This window comes from Serinus canaria, chromosome 2 (assembly GCF_022539315.1).
Source record: "Serinus canaria isolate serCan28SL12 chromosome 2, serCan2020, whole genome shotgun sequence".
Taxonomy (NCBI): domain Eukaryota; kingdom Metazoa; phylum Chordata; class Aves; order Passeriformes; family Fringillidae; genus Serinus; species Serinus canaria.
In genome coordinates, this window is record NC_066315.1 from 100961977 (window position 1) to 100977562 (window position 15586).

A 15586-nucleotide genomic window follows, 5' to 3' on the forward strand; every position below is an offset into this window, starting at 1 on the left:
TTGCACCTGGAAAACCAGGACAGCTTTAACTCCTCCTCTAAAGTGATCCATGCACAGAAAATGAGGGAAGCTAAGTTAAAGACCCATGGAAGGGAAAATTACAACTGAAACTATGATGGTCCTACTTACTAAACTGGCAAACTACTGCTTTGAAGGAAAACATGTCAATTATTTGTGAAATCAAAGGTAAATGCAGCAAAGCCAAACTTCTCAGTGTGGTGGTTTGCAAAAAAGGGATGCTCTGGCTGCAAGGCAGATGGAAATAACAGATAAGCCAAACCCCTGACTTTATTAAAATCTATTGTTCTTACCACTGTTATTATTGTGAGTTAGAATTAAAGCTCTTTCTCTCAGGAAGTATTGAGCTTCATACTGTAGACTTCAATATTGTAAAACTGAAGAAAGAGATCAGAATAGGCACTTAAAAGTAATTAAAACAAACAGGCAAGAAAGCAGCCATCCCTCTTTGTTCATCTACAAATGGAGAGCTGCTCCCTTCCTTAAACAGGGAGGACCTGCTCCAGCACTCCAAAGTGGCAATTGAAATTGGGAGGTGAAGTGCTGGCATCAGAAGCTTCACTTTGCTCTGCATTCCTGAAGGGGATGAAAGCCTCCTCTCCATCCCTTTTAATTTAATGGTAATTATGCTATTACTTTCAGTAAGAAAAGCACGAGGCAGAGAGTCCTGCAAGAAGCAATATTGTTTAGGAAAAGTTAACTGCTTTTCTTTCCCTATGTCACTCTGGTCATCAGAAAAAAATGAATGGAAGTCTGTTTTCTAACTGGCAGCTCTTTCCAAATTTGCAGTAGAAATCCAAGTTGTCCCAGCTCCTGAGCCTTTCAGCTCGTGGTTTCACTTGGCCCAAATGAGTTCCTAAGGCCAGCTCTTTGGGGTCTAACAGGAACCTCCCATCTGAGGGTCACAGGGTGGCTGTATGGACACAGGACCATGCAAACAATGCAAACAGCCTCTCTGCTTGCAGGAGTCCCCAAGGGCACAGTGCAAAACAACAGAACCAGGATTCCCCGTTTGCCTGTCAGTGTGCCAAGCCAGGGTGAACTGGCTGAGAAGGGGAAAGCCTTGTGTGCAACTTCCATCACTGTGTAGCCCAAATACATACTGATAGGTCATTTTCTGTCTGTACTGTGCAAATTAAACACTTGCCTGCCAGAAGAGAAGCCATTATCTCATTAATACCTTTACTGATGTCATGCTTGTTTATTATTGATTTAATTACAATGAAGTATAATTAAGAACAAATTATAGGAATATGCCTTGTTTATGATTCTTTAAAAAAGAGAGAGAGAAAGAGAGAGAAAAGGTCAGGCCATGCAGCTAGTACACAGATTAACCCATGCTCATCTGAGTCATTTCCACTGAAATGACCAGGAGTACTTGCATAACTTATGGGCTCTGTCCACCCAGCCAGTCTGGTTATGATCTGTAACAAGGTTTGAAAATGAATTTTCCAATCATCTCCACCAACTGCACACTCATTCTGTCCACAGAGCATGCAAAAATCAGATTCTTTCTGAAATAAAACATAGACCTACACTCTGTAGGTGCATCAAGGTGCGCTCCAAGCATGCCTCAAATGCACCCCATTACTTAAGTCCTCTGGACAGCTTTAAAACGTATGCATGATGAGGATATTTTGTTCAAGGGCAAGGGGCCAGACTAAATGCAGTCCAAAGCAAGACCACTAAACTGCATATAAATAGAGAGGAAGGGTTATCTTCACCACTTGCATTTAGGTCAGCCTGCTGATCTATCTTCACTGAGATTAATTACTGCCTAAAATAAAAAAGCTCTTATCTCAGAGCCACTAAATAGTGGAACTCAACCATGAGTCAAAGAAAACTTGGAAATTATTATTAGGGAGAAATTACATGCAAAAAACCTGCATAAAAGACACTGAATACTGAAATGATTACTCTGTGAATACAGTTATACACACTGGCAAAGTTTTTAGGTTCCAGTGAGTTAAAACACATCAGTATGCAGAAGTGATATATTAAGTTGAAAATACTGGCAAAGTACAAAGACAAAACCCCACAAAATCAATCAATTGTGTAGTATTTAAGAAAATGCAAATGAATCAGGAAATCCAATTGTCTATGTAAAAAATTTGTTTATTAGTTTACCCAAAAGTCATATTTATAGATTTTGTCAGTACCATTTTCTAAGTAGAATGTTATTTAATATAAATTAAATCAAATGAGGGGACAGTGGGGAAGGGAGGAAGAGTGGCAATTACAGGGGGTGGCTGCTGTTGCACTGGTGAATCCAGAGCTTCTAGAAAATCCTTGCTAAAGCTAAGATTCATGAACTGTGATTTTACATAATCTCTGTTTTCATGTTTTAAATATCTCAAACTGTCTATATGTAGGAGATGCTGCTTCTGCTGCTGCTAAGGAATATACACATCCCCCACAGCACTTCACAGCAGAACTGCAGCAGGGATAAATATGCTCTGAAAGGCTTTGATTGGGAAGAAAGCAACAACCATTATTTCTGCCTCTTGCAAAATATGTTAATGAACCCAAAGTCCCTGGGCCCCTGATGTTATTATTTAGCTCTCAAATCAGACTACTTTACATGCACCAATCCAACGGGGTCTGAAGCTGGTGCACAAACCAAGATGTGAACTGAAAAGTCATAGGACCGTGAACACCTGTTGACTTCAGGGCTGGTTTAACTTTGCAGGATCTGAGAGCAGCATCTGGCAGCTTCTCTGCTTCATTCAGGCATTAGCCACAGTATTGTTACCACACATATCCCAGACAGGGGCTGCTGAAGCTGCTGGAGCACTCATCAATGGCAACATCCATAGCATTTCTTGACGGCCACCGGGGCAAACTAGTGCATCACAGAGCTCATCCCCTCCAGGCAGGGTGGCGGCTGCCAGGACTCAGCTGGAGCTAGCAAGGCACATGGCCTCGCTATTCTTCCCCCAAAGTGAAATCCTCCTGGGCAGCTGACCGTCCCTCCGGCTGAGCCCAGCACCTGGAGTTCGTGCCCCGGGCAGGGTTGTCACCTTCCATTCGCTCCGGCCGCCACTCTCCGGTGGGAAAAGCGGCACGTCGAGCACAGATGTGCGAAAAGCTAACCCTGCTAACCCTGGCAACCCTCACTAAACGGGAAAAAACTGGTGCCGTCACTGTGCATCATTTTTGCTCTGCAAAAGCCTTTGACATCCACAAATCCCTGCAGGTTAATAAAAGAAGCGGTGGAATTACTCCCCCTGAGTTCAGCGCTAGGCTGCAACTCAAAGAGCTACAGTTTCAAGTGAGTAAAGAAACACAATGTAACCCCTTATGACACACATTGTGATTTTAAACAAAAATGAACCTAGTTTAGATGCATCAGAGTGGAATACCGGGCCTGCAGTGGTCCCTTGGTCAATTTATATCCAGAATATGTCACAGTAACAAATGAATGCAGAAAGAAAAAAAGACAAAGCAGGACAAAAATGACAGTCATCTAATAAATCCAAGATAGTATATTGTCTGTGCTAATCCACTCTGCAGCAGCATTTCCAGCATATCGAACTTGCAGCAACACAGGCACAAATAGAAGGGCAGGTAAAGAAAAGCACAGCAAGCACCAGGTTTATTTTAAGGGCTGTAGGAAGTGTCACGCCTCGTGTAGGAGGCGGCTTTCACATTTGGGCCATGAAGGGTGCAAAGAGAAAAGGGGCGTGTGTTGTGACTAAAACACCGCTGCTGTTTCTGCTAGCACATTCATTTAATTAACACAGTCTAAACTAAAGTTTGGCTGAGACAAAGAAAAAACATCTCTAATTGCTAAAATTTGGGCCCCTTTCCTAAAGATTCCTCACCCTTCAGAGGGCTCTACACCACAAAGGGTTTCTTTCCAAGTTTCCCAAGGACCTGCATGGTGAATGACACTTCTCCGTGTGCTGGACACTTTAAAGCAAACTTGAAAATCAACCACTTGTGTGGGCAGTGTTTTGCTTCTACTAACAGGACTGATGAGCAATAACTAAAACTTTATCTACTACCAGCAGTTGCCAAGGATTTCCTGGTCCAGCAGAGTCAGGCACCATGACAAAATTTCTCTTTTTAGACATCAACAACTAAGTGATATATTTTAAAATGCTGCTGTAGTATTACAGTCTTCCCCCACAGGTAGCTGAAATAAGGTCATGCAAGGAAGACATGAAACTGAAATTAATGGTGAAATTTCACAGAGATAGTAGATGAGAGGCTTCTCAGTGTAAACACGTCTCCTCATGCACTTCACCTACAGGCTTAGCTTTGCAGCTAGTTAGCTATGGCTAGAGCCAAATTCTTATCTAGGGTAAAGTCCTGGAAATACATAAGGTGGAAACTTGATACCAAGTTAAAATCTGGCTCATGGTATAAGAAGTCTGAGATGTTTGCAGAAGCAGCAGCTTGCTCTGCATTCTGGGAGACTTTCTAGTATTTAGTGTGTCGAAACAAAAACAAATGATTGTGTTTGTTTTGGTTTTTTATTTCTGATAAAACTTTAATCTCTAGTAATCTTTAGCTCTAAGTCTCTGTGTGTGTGTATCTTCTATAACATGTAACAGACACATGAAAGATACATGAAGGACCTTCCAACGTGAAAGTTAAAATTCCCCGAAAAAGACTTTATGTTCTCTTAGGGCTGTACTCCAGCTGCAGGGAGGGATAAGGAGGAGTGAAAACCACAAAATTTGGCTTGTGGCCATGCTCAGGAAATTAACAGTTTCTTCTGGGATTTATCTAATCATTTGTCTATTTACAGTTGACAGCATCCCTGTTATCCCTTAGCCCCCTCTGGAGAAACACAGCTCACTCCAATGCCAACCAAGAGAAATGCATTGTAAAAAACACATGGAACAAACCCACAAGTAAACAACTCAGACAGTGATGTGGTTTTGATTTGTAGACTTTTTAACAGGTTTTCCTAGGAAAGGCGAATGAGGTTTGGGAATTCTCCTGATAATTTTTGCACCACTGGGCTGTTTCCAGCCATTTTGAGAGAGGAGCAGAACTAAGACCTCACACCCCAAGGTGGCCCAGCAAAGCAGACAATGTACTCATTTCCCTCAGAAGAGGCAATGGTGTTACCTCATGGCTTTCCAGGCACCAGGACATGCCCACCAAAGAAACCAGTCTGTATTATCCTACCAGACTCAGAAATACTTTTAACATGATAAAGTCACAATCTGAATCAAAAAAGTGGAAAAAGAGGAAACAACTGCTGTAGATGATGAAGACATCAAGGTGAAAGATCTGAAGACATTGTTGCGCAGGGTGAAAGATTTGGAATGAAGCAGAGTGAAGTTCTTCGCCTAAGACTTGCCATTGTCTACTAGGTCCCATGGTCACAGGGGGGACACACAAACAAGGGTCTGTCCTAGACAATTCAAACACACTTCCCCTCCCCCCCCCCAGTTTCCCATAGTTAAAAATCACTTTCAGCATAAAGAAAGAGAGCTTGACACACACTCTGTAACGGGTTTAAGTATATAATACTCATATACTTGTTCAAATCATGTGATGCAAAGGGATGCTCTTGGACTTCCTAACTTCTAATGGCAGTGCCAGTTAGCTACTCCTTAAGCAATTCCCATTATCAATTCTGATTTCACTACATCTCCTCTTGCTTCTAGGCTGTCAAATAAAACAGAGGCTTGTGATAAAGGTTCTCTGTGCTGATCATCTTTTTATAGACTATTACATTTCCCTACCACACTTGAGTTTCCCATGCAATGAGTACTATAAAAGCTTTGCTACAAGCCAATAATTTTTATTGGTCTAGTTTTGTATTATCCTTTTCCAGATGACCAGCAGTGCCCACAGTATTTCAGGTTCACTCACTGACCTTTGTAACAGCCACAGTTCTATAAAATATTGCCAGACTTTCTGAGTTAGTCTCTGTTCCCACTGTAATCTAACAATTTTTGCAGATTTTAATTTCTCCTTCTCTCATGACGCTCCCGAGTTTACACAACACACTTAAACAGAAAAGTGCATACTTATTTCCTCCAAGTACTTAAGATTTTTGAATAATAAGATTTATTTACCATCCTCTGCCTTCATTTTTCACACGTTCCTCAGGGGTTAACTTTATGTTTAAGCTCTCTCTGATCTTTGCTGGACTTGACTTAAGCCAGAAAAACTTAATGTCATCTGAAAATTTTGCTGTATCATTGCTCGTTCCTTTTTCCAGTTCACTAAGCAGCACCAGACCTGGCAAAGAACCTTGCAGCACCCCTGCTGTTACCCTTTTGCTATGCTGAATATTGTTTCGTGTACCTTAGCCAAAACCCCTTAATGAGCCTAGCCTGTATCTTTATCACTCTTGTTTCCCAAGGTTATACACAAAAGTGCAGTTCTTATTTGAGTAAGAATCCTAGATTTACATGGATTTCCATGGTTATTTTGCTTGACAACAGGGAGTTCCAAATATCAGGGAGCAAATATTGTTTTCACCAGAGGCAGAGTCAAACAGTGGCTGTGGTTACAGGATTATCTCAGTTTATCTTATTTATAGATCTTTATGGATGTAGCTTCTTTGCTCTGCCAAAAGATCAGATTGTAAGTACAAGTCCAACTAAAGGTTCCCACAGGTCAATGCAGCTCAGAGCTCGACTGAATTTAGCTTTCCTGTTTCTTCGAGGATGGATTCCTACTGATTACTTTTCTACCTTTACAAGGATGCAATGACACTTTTTTCTTGCTGCTCTTGTTGTTCTATTAGTACTTCACAGCGAGTGGCTTCACTTTCCAGTGATAAAGTAACACAATAATCAGAGCATATAATGTTGTCATCCTTTCCACATCAAATGAGGGAACCTGTTCCTTTGGCTTTTCCTAAAGGGTGATACTGAGGAAAACAGTTCCTGGAAAGCAAAGTTCTGCTAACCAGTAGAGTGTTTGCGGTGCTTTAGAAAGAGCCAGGGTTTGCTGAGCTACCGCCACGTCAACCAGACGCAACATTGCCACAGTACATGTTGCATCGGACTGACGTTCATCCAGCGCCCAGAAATCGGGCTTTGCAGGGAGCCGCGATCATACGCTCAGGTCCCTTAACTGTCCTTAAGCCGCGCCGCGGTCCCGCTTCGTGGGGGTGGGGGAGGAGGGGGAGGAGGCGCCCGGCTGGCTCTCCCTGCCCCTATTTCTCTCCTGCGGGTAAAATTTGGCATTTGGTCCAGCGAGGGCCGGGGTCCCATGGGAGGTGACTCCAGGCAGCGCGAATATTCTTACCCCCTTCCAAGCGCGGTCCCCACACTCCCGGGCAGGAGGGGGCTGCGTTTCTACCGCTGCCGCCTCCTACCCTGCCCTTCCCTTCCCAGCCGAGGGCGATGCTCACCTTGAGGTACTCGTTCTCCGAGCGCAGCTCCTCCACCTCCCGCTGCAGCTCCTCCGGGGCTGCCGGCGGCGGCTCCCCGCGGCTCGGGGCTCTCCCCCCGCCCGTGGCCGCAGGTAGCGCATCCCCGCGGGAGCCGAGGGCCGGCGGAGCTCCGCGCCCGGGGCCGGGGCCGGGGCCGTGGCTGGCGCGGGGCTGCTCGGCGGCGGGATGAGCGGCGGCATGAGCGGCGGGCTGCTCCCGCTCCCGGTCGCTTGAGCCGGTGCCGGACTCGGCGTCGCTGCTGGCGGCCGGAGCCAGGCGCTGCTCGTCGGAAAGCGGCTCGGAGGGGCAGTCGGAGAGGTCGGAGCTGCTGTCCGTGTGGCCGACGCGGGCCAGCGCCGCAGCCGCATGGCCGCTGCCCGCCGCGGCTCCCCGCTTCGCCTTCCTGCCCTTGCCGGGCGGCGGGGCCGCCTCCCCGCCGGGCTGCCGCCCCGCGCCCCGGCCGCCGGGCCCCGGCTCCGGACCGCGAGCTGCACGCTTGGAGCAGGGGGCGGCCTTGGCGCCCGCCCTGCAGACGGCGGTGACGGCGCCGGGGGCCGCCTTGCCCCCCGGGGCGGCGGGGCGGCGGGAGAGGCGGCCCGGCGCCGCCAGGAGCCCCGCGGAGGGCTGGTGGACGCCCGGGTGCGGCGACGAGGGCGCCCGGGCGGGGAGGCCGGGGGACTTGGGGGGCGCGGGCGGAGGCTTGGCGGCGGCGCGGGCGTGCAGGTCCTTGAGGAAGGGTCTGGCGGGCGACGGGGCGCGGTGCAGCCGCTTCTTCTCGGCGTGCGGGTGGTGGTGGCCGGGCGAAGGCGGCGGCGGCCGCAGCGCGTCGCCGGGCCCCGGTCCGGGGCCGTTCAGCGCCTCCATGGCGTGGGCCGGGGGCGGCGGGGCGGCAGCGGCGGCCGCGGGGGCGCCCGGCGGCGGCAGGAGCGGTGGTCCCCGCGGGGCGCGGCGACAGGACGGGCAGCCTCCTCCAGCCTCCCTGCTCGCTCTCTCATCACTTCTGTTTCTCCCAGCCACAGCCCTCACACTTTTCTTTCTCGATCCCCCTCTTCCTGCCCCCCCCACCCCCACCTTCTCCTCCTCCTCGCCGCTCTCTCCTGAGCACTGATTTGTTTCAATAAATCGAGCCCAAATCCCCCGGTGGCAGCCGTCTCCTCCTCCTCCTCCTCCTCCTCCTCCTTCTCCTCCTTCTTCTTCCCCTCCCGCTCCCCTCTCCGCCTAGCTCAGCTTGATGCTGCTCAAGTTGTGATGCAGCCCAAAAACCCGATCTTTTTCCCCTCAATCCGAGGCAAAGGCGTGTTTTCCCGGCTGCCTTCGCCTCCGCTTGCAAACCCCCCGCTCAGCCCACCGGCGCCGCTAACCCCATCACTGCCCCGGCTCCAGCCGCCGCCTCCGCCCGGCTCCTGAAATAGCCCCGCGGCTGCCGGGGCCGCTCCGACTCGGCGCTGCCCGCCCGTGCGCAGGATCCGCCCCCTCTGACAACCAGCCAGGCAGCTCTCCTCCCGCCCGGCAAACTACTTTCCTCGCACGCTTTATTATAGGGACGCCTCTGCCAGCCTCTTCCTATCAGAAAGCCTCATTTAGGGAGAAATTTTGATTTCCCAGTCATGAGCTATATAGCGTTGCCCGTTTCGGTTGTTTTGGGTTTTTTTTTCCCCCGAGCTTAGACTTCATGGAAACGGTCTCTCCAGGGACTGGCAGCAGCAAAACAACAGCCACCGCATTATCTCCCTGCTCAAGGCAGATACAGGTTCACCTAGAGGCAGAGCCGAGTATCCGAGGATATCAGCAACTTCCTGGCTGTGGCTGAACTACGAAAGGCACGGACCCGTCCTTTTGGAGTACGGGGATATGAAATTGCAGCCCTTACATTTGCAAAGCACCCGGAGAGTAAACGAAAGGGAGAAGAGGCTCGGCAGTGGGAAATAGGCACAGCCTTAATGGGGAGAGCAGAGCAGCACCAGCCGGGATGTTTCTGATTCTTCCGCTGGGACACAGCGGACCTTGTAGTAGCCGCGGTGGCTGCCGTATCTGTCAGACGAAAGTAAATGCGTGCTTAGCTTCTGAAGTCCTTGGGAGGCGCGGATCACCCAAGTGATCTGGATGTCTGGATGTCAGGGACTGCAGCGCTCTGGGGAGAGGACAGCCCCGGACGTTTAGGGGGACATGGGAGCGTGGGCAGCACCCTGCGGCGCTCCAGGTCCCCCGCTCCGCTCCTCTGGGCTCAAAGCATTTTCCCTAAAGGCAAAAGCCCCAAGGTCTGCTGAAGCCTGAGGGCAGCAGGCGCCGCGGGGCGGGTGGCCAAGGCGAGACCGGACAGCTGCTTCTGGCAGTGCCAGGCCGGGGCCGGGGCCAGGCCACGTTGCCCGGGGAAGAGAGAGGACTGCTCGGGCATCCCCGGTCCTTTCTCCTGATAAACGAGGGGAACACTGATTTATCCTGAGGAATAGCGCTGCCGCAGGAGCATGCAACAGGTAGTGCTTACTTTGTAAAGGCTGCAAAGGTGAAACAAATATAAATCATTCAAATCAGAGCTGTATTTACAGGTCTCCAGGAATTGGGAGCAGCACCACGACAGCGCCCTGGGCAGGCGGCGTGGGCAGCGCCAGCCGGGAGAGCGGTGATGGGCTGGATGCCGGCGGGGCAGGGGGCGAGGGCGGCTCCAGCCCCGGGATCCAGCCGGGACTTGGATCGGCAGCGGAGGGGGAGAGGAGGCCAGGGCCTCTCGACAGGGCGGTGTGGTCCTTCCGCGAGTGGGCAGGCGATGAAAGCTCTGCTCCGGGGCACCCTGCGGTGATGCCAAGCTGTGTTGTGTGGTTTTTTTAATCTCTTGAAAATTCCACTTCTGTTAGTGCTCTTTATTTTCCGCCCGTTGGCCTCGCTGCCAGACGGCTGTGTTCCATCATCCAAATGTGCCTTCCAGGTCACACGGAAAGCACCTGTTGTGGCAAAGATGGCACTGGCTGCTGCTGCTATGTCCATCTACTACAGCCACCGGCAGGGCTTCGTGGGGCCAAGTCCTTTAATAAACATAGAAAACACATTGGGGAGAGTCAAACACAACAAATCCACTCGCAGGTGTAAGTGCCCTTATTCTCCCTCGGTGTAAAACATTAGTAATTTACTTGTTTGGGTGAGAAAATCAGTGTATGGAAGCAACATGAAGTGGCTCAGTTGAGCTAGAAAAATGGCTTATAAAATACAAACTACTGTTACATTTTATTGACATTGCATTTCCATCAGGCCATCACATATTCTCTGTGTTCCCTATGGAGCTGTTGTTGGGTTTTTTTAAATTATTATTTTAATTTTTTTGTCTCTACACTGTTGTGCAGTTCACAGAATTCTTCTTTATGGGAATGGGAAAGAGAGTGAAAGAGATGGCAAGTGCTGTATATCATAATGCAAAATAGTAATTATTATGGACACACTAAATATTATAGATGTTGCCCTACATGGGAGATATCATGTCCTGCTGCAGCAATGGTTGTTTAGCACTACTATGTCATCCCTCTCACTTGGTTTTGGCTATAAATTCCAAGAATAGATCGGAATTCTAGCTTCACCTACTAGATTTGCAAAGTGTTTATGCCTGTGATGAAAGAGGAACTGCTCTGTGATAATTTATGAGTAGCCTGTTTTGACTTTGCCCCATGAACAGAATGGTTCAATTCAAAAAGAAAATGAAAGGAAAAGTATGGCTCAAGATAAGCCACTTTTCTGCAAACAATAGCTGAGGGACACTGCCAGGCTTCTTTGCACTGGAGGGGAAAAGAATTAGGGATGTGAAGAAAGGAGCACATTCACAAAAGGCTGGGAATTTTCTGGGAGAATTAATCTGAGACACTTAAGTGCCGGACAGAGCCCACTTTCCTGTGGTTACCCTGTAAATTTTACATTGCAAATACATGAATAAATATATATTTTTTTCTATCTGACTTATCTTTTTCTCCCCCACTAAACACTTTGTTTCAACTGCTAAATGTTTTACCTTTAAGATTATCTTTTGTATTGCTGTACATCACCGACCACAAGCTCCTGCAGGCAAAGAGGACTAAAACTCATCCTGACTTCTGAGGAGGTGCCCTTGACAAACAGAGACTGAGAGTAATGAAAAGCCCATGACAAGGCAGGGTGACATCAGATCAGAAAGGAGACTGGAGAGCAGATACCTCTGTAAACTGTGTATCTTTGTGTTCTTTGCACCTTCTTCTCATTGAAGCATACAGTGTGTTCTCTGTCCTGGGCAGCACCAGTTCAACCAGGCACCTTAATAAAGTGATTTATTTGCATTAATGCCCAAACAAAGTGGGGCTGTGGCAGGAAATGTGCTGCAGCAGGACACGTTAGAGGGAGACGAATGATCAGTCACATCGAGATCCCTTTATGCTGTGCTGGCAGTATGAGGCATTTAATAACAAAGAAATGCAGCCCCTGTAGCCCTCCCTGGGCATGTGCCTGGCTGGGTGCAGATGGCAGATGTGTGTGGTATGAGGCCAGCTGTAGGATTTTGGCTGTGTTCCTCTGTCCTCTGCTGTCATGCAATGCCTATTGGAGACCCCTACGAGGATGGTGTAAGCAGGCGTGGCGTGGATGAGGATAAGACCCTAATATGAAAGCTAAGTACATACCACAGAAATCTCCACTGGGCTAGGCAAATGCCTGGAAAGAATTACTGGTATTATATTACCTATTTATTTATATCAAACCATTTTTTTTTCCTTTACTTAAAACTCATTATTGGTCTTATAGGAAAACACAGTCACAGGCTACCATGAGCCCCTAATTCTCCTCTCTCTTTCTTTTTATTTGCTTGTAATGTCCAATTGTTTTCTCTTATCGTAAATTAGTCATGCACTCCCTCCTGGTGGAATGGTTGCTTATATGCTTGTGTAGCTCTTAACATAATAGGACATCTGGGTGTTGGTTGAATAATACAAATAATCAGACACAACACTTTTACAACATGTTTATTTTGGCAATGCTGGTATCCTTTGTCTGATTAATGCTGACATTTGATAACTGAGCTGTATTTGCACAAATAATTATGAAAAGTAGATGCTAAGCCTGACTACTTAGATTAGCTAGCACACATCTTACAAAGCATAAGACAGTTTTTGGCAGTGTAGGACTGCCTAAATTCTTTCCTTGGGCTGAGGCATGAGAGAGTTTACAATTACTTAGAGAAGATGTGAAGAGGCTCAATCTAAATGTAAATTTGCCCCTCAGCCAGCCCAGTTTACAGTAGCCTAAGTCTAAGCTGTTATTTTTTCCTATTTCAAATCCCTATTTGAGATCTTTTCAATGACACCACAAGAGCAGCCACCTTCTAATGGCCAGGCTCAGAGTTATGAGGGAGCACTAGTGTTTACAGAGCTAAATCAAAATAGTAAATAAGGACACAAAAGCATCCATACAGGCCATATGTATGGATAACCCAGCATAAATCTGGTTGAGTCTATTATTATTCCCCCTTTATATGTTGCAGATCATGAGCTGTAATTTCTTTGTGGCCACATTGTGCTCTGTGATTATACCATCCCAGAGGAATCCTAATCAGGGCCAGCAGGTGTTACAGTGACATGTTAACAACAGCAATGAGGCATAGCTTCAACAGAAAAATGCCTGACGTTTTCAAGTTCACAAATTCACAAATCCTTTTTTTTTTTTTTGCAAGCTCTCCCTCAGGGACTGCTCTCTGTCCCTGAGGGATTGATTCAAAGCCCCAAAGACCTTTTTCTAAAGATTTATTCCTGCTCCCAGGAGTCATATCTAGATTGTCACTTCTTGCTCTTTATTTGTACAAAATCTGATTATTACAGCTCTCAGTTCTTCACTGGAGATTCTGTCCTACAATAATGATATTACTAATTGCCATAGCTCAGTCAGGGAATGGAAATAATTGCATGGCCAGCTCCTGTAAGGGACTTCAGCAGTAGAAGAAGAGCATGAGGAGATGTTAGGCACATTCATCCAAAACTGTGATCCCCAAAACCCATTCAGCCAAACTCACAGTCTCCTAACTCCATTGCTAAACTTCATTTTGGCCATAAAACTCCATGCATGACCAGAGCTTTTTCCTTGTCCATGTCTGCTCATTCAGAGCCAGCAATGGAGCCCCTGGGCATTGTGCAGTTATCACCAATGATTTCTAAGGGGATTTTTGAGGTCCACACAAAACACAGAGGCAACCAGCTTGGATGAGAGAACAGCAGCACCACACCTCTTGCAGAGGTGGCCATGTGTCAGGGCAGCAAGGGAGAAGTCTGACTTTGAAGCTTCCTCAGACTGCAGGAATTAAAGACCAAACCCTTAAACACCAAGAGGCTGATGGGGCTTGCTGGCTGCTGTCAGTAATTCCTGCTGGTGCTGAGCCTTTGTGTGTGCATGTGAGAGACATCCTGGGATCAGGCTGGGAAGAAAACATGGCTCTTACTCCCTTGCTGGAGAGGAGCTTGTGCCTCCCTCTCCAAGCAGCAGGTGTTTCTCATGTGGAGTGAAGCCATCCTTACTCTTCCCAAAGAAGGATCTACCTCCTCTCACAGTTCCTCCAGCTCTGGGTTAGTCACTGCTGCCCAGGCTGAAATCTACAACTCTGTTACAGGTGGGCGTTCCCAAGTGTGCGCTGTTCCTCTTTCAATATCTAAGGAAATGTCAAAGAGCCAGAATGTAAAGTCCTTTATGTTCAGCACCACAAAAGCAGTTTTCCAGTCTGGTGCCTGCTTGAGAGTCACAGAGTTCATGCTGAGGACTGATTTGGTCTGTTACCCACAGTCCCGTCTCTGCAGAGTACAGCCAGCGTCATTTCCAGTGGGAAACTCACCTCCAAAATTATACATCATGCTATTGTACCAAGGAACATACACCCTGCTGTTAGAGCTATTGCCTCTTTTAGAACTAAACAAAGAAAGTGTGGTTTCCAGTATTAATAAATTTGTACTTTTTCTCCTTACAAACCACCTGTGATATCAATAAACACCCACATGCACACTTAAAAGCTTATCATCTGCTTCCCATTGTGGGCACAAGGACTTGGAATCTGCTATTGTCAGCAGCACACCACTGTGTGCCACTCATTTTCCAGCTCCCTAACTTCCAAAGGATCACTGATGTTTGATGAGATGCAACAGGGAGAGACCAAATAAGAATCACTGAGAATCAAAGGCTGTCTCTACTCATAGGCACCAGAAGAGGAGCAGCTCATTTTGGGTCTTCCTCCATAGACAGGGTGCAGCTGGCACAGAAAGGTAGCATTAATTTGTCAGGTGTTCAATGAGAAAAAAGAAAGATGGGTCATATCCTTGTTACTTACTGAAGATGGATGCTTTTCACAGTTTCTGGTTATTGAAATTGATATGCATTACAGGATACATTGTTTGTGAGATACAGTTTGATAGAATCTCAACACCAGAAATATTTCACAGAATTATGAGATGAGACTTTTTAAAAGCCAAGGAGCCAGACTAATAAGATGCCTGTTGGTTGGCAGTATTAGTTTGGATATCCTGCAAGGAAAGCGTCACCTTACACTGAGCAAAACATCAGTCTTAGAATATTAGAAATTATCCATTTCTAATGGTACAGTTGGCCAAAGAAAGCTACAGAAAATATAATTCTGCACACACACATACCGCTGATAAGTAACCGATACCCCAAAATAGCAAACATTCAGTAGGATCAACTTCCTAGATATATCTGTGCCAAATTTAGCAATTAGAGTCAGTATTTTTCCACAGTGCTTCATTCCCACTGTATTATTTCCTCCTACCCTTACCACCTCTTCAACAATTTTTTTTGACCATGACTAAGGAGGCTAAGTGACTTTTGACCATGACAAAGTTCCCAGAAGAAAACAATCCCCAAATTTTCATTCATTTGCACTTTGATTTCCTCTTAAGATGAATGGGCAGACATCCTGTATTTTTTGTTTTACCCCTTTTCAGTAATTTCTATAAATCTACCTCCATTTTATCCCAAACATTTAGGACCTCTGGCTTTAGTGCCAGTTCCTTTCAAAGCTGTAGCCATTTTGATCTAAGACTGTCTTTTGAGACAGCTGCTTCTTAGTTTTTTCCCTGTCTCTGAAGATCCCAAACAATTGCTTCTTACAAATAGTCTGACTGTGATGGTTTAGGAGTTCCTTTGTCCTCAGTGCATCTGCTGTTCTCTTAGGTTTCAGAAAAGCTGATTGCCAAAGTCTGCTTCACAATTCCTGTG

At 47.0% G+C, this 15586-nt stretch overlaps 1 protein-coding gene across 5 annotated transcripts in view; it reads right to left on the bottom strand.

The window, feature by feature from the left end:
* MTCL1 (microtubule crosslinking factor 1) overlaps positions 1 to 7493 on the bottom strand; it is a 101984-nt gene extending 94491 nt beyond the window's left edge. For all 5 annotated transcript variants that reach the window (XM_050971529.1, XM_050971527.1, XM_050971526.1 and 2 more), the window contains exon 1: positions 7349 to 7493. The gene's annotated coding sequence lies outside the window, so the exon portion shown is untranslated. The remainder of the gene's footprint in view (positions 1 to 7348) is intronic.
* Positions 7494 to 15586: the final 8093 nt, after the last annotated feature.